Below are 1,488 nucleotides of genomic sequence, written 5' to 3'. Positions count from 1 at the left end.
TTTTGTCGGCCGCCCGGTCGACTGCTGGCGCCGGGGCGTCGGGCCCCAGCCGCTCCATCTCTCCCCGCTCTGGCGTGGAGTACCATCGGCACGTGGGCCCGCCAGAGCCACAACTCGCGCCTGCTGCATCTCGGGCCGCGGGCGCCTTCCGGGAGAGACTGGACCCTCCTGGAAGGGTGAGTCACTCACCCACGCGTTGTGGCTGGAGTACCAGGGGCAGTGCGCGGGGAGTGTGTGGACAAGCAAGCGTGGCCGAGTGTTTGTGGGCCGTGGGCAAGGGGCATGGAGAAACGTTGTCCTACCATATGCACGGGGAGCATTTCGCAAAATGCTCCTGCGCAGTGTACCAGGGGCACGGAGAAAAGTTGTCGTACCATAGGCACCAGGAGTGCGTGTGTGGCAAAGTTTTTCTGCGCAGTGTACCAGGGGCACGGAGAAAAGCTGTCGTACCATAGGCACGAGGGGAGTGTGTGTGTGTGTGGCTTAGTGTTTCTGCTCAGTGTACCAGGGGCACGGAGAAAAGTTGTCGTACCATAGGCACCAGGAGTGTGTGTGTGTGGCAAAGTTGTTCTGCTCAGTGTACCAGGGGCACGGAGAAAAGCTGTCGTACCATAGGCACGAGGGGAGTGTGTGTGTGTGTGGCTTAGTGTTTCTGCTCAGTGTACCAGGGGCCCGGAGAAAAGTTGTCGTACCATAGGCACCAGGAGTGCGTGTGTGGCAAAGTTTTTCTGCGCAGTGTACCAGGGGCACGTTTCAATTTACTTTCTGGAGTACCAGGGGCACGAGGATTTTGCCAGTGGTGTTTTGCTTTGTTAGTGGGAGGGGGCTTAAGTGTGGGTCCCTGGGGCCTGCTGGAGGTCAAGGTCCATGCTGGATATGTGGTGGAGCGTAACTGCAAGAAAGGCGAGCTAGTGGGGGACTAGAGCAGGGGAGAATGTGGGTCCCCGGGGCCCGCAGGAGGTCAAGAGCCATGCTGGATATGCGGTGGAAGGGTAACTGCAGGAGAAGGAAAGGTACTGGGGGACAAGAGCAGGGGAGCATTCGGGTCGCCGGGGCCTTCTTGAGGTCCAGGTCCATGTTCGATGTGAGTAGCAGCAGGGCCAGTGCGCCAGGAGCACATCTTTTTCGACCATAAAGGAGACAGGAGGCCGACTCACTGCCTCGGCCAAATGGAGAGGGAATTTAGGCAGGGCCAGTGCACAAGCATGGATCTTTTTCAGCTGTAAGGGAGACAAGAGCAAGGTGTGATGTAGGTCCCTGGGGCCTGCTGGAGGGCAAGGTCCATGCTCGATGTGAGTAGTTCAGCAGGGCCAGTGCACCAGCAGCACATCTTTTTCGACCGTAAGGGAGACAGGAGGCCGACTCACCGCCTCGGCCAAATGGAGAGGGAGTTTCAGCATGTCCAGTGCACCAGCAGCACATCTTTTTCGACCGTAAAGGAGAAAGGAGGCCGACTCACTGCCTCGGCCAAATGGAGAGGGAATTTCA

Source organism: Neolamprologus brichardi, unplaced genomic scaffold, assembly GCF_056152115.1.
Source record: "Neolamprologus brichardi isolate AB-2024 unplaced genomic scaffold, ASM5615211v1 NODE_ptg000105l+_length_56488_cov_1, whole genome shotgun sequence".
Classification (NCBI taxonomy): Eukaryota; Metazoa; Chordata; class Actinopteri; order Cichliformes; family Cichlidae; genus Neolamprologus; species Neolamprologus brichardi.
This window is presented reverse-complemented; position numbering follows the sequence as displayed.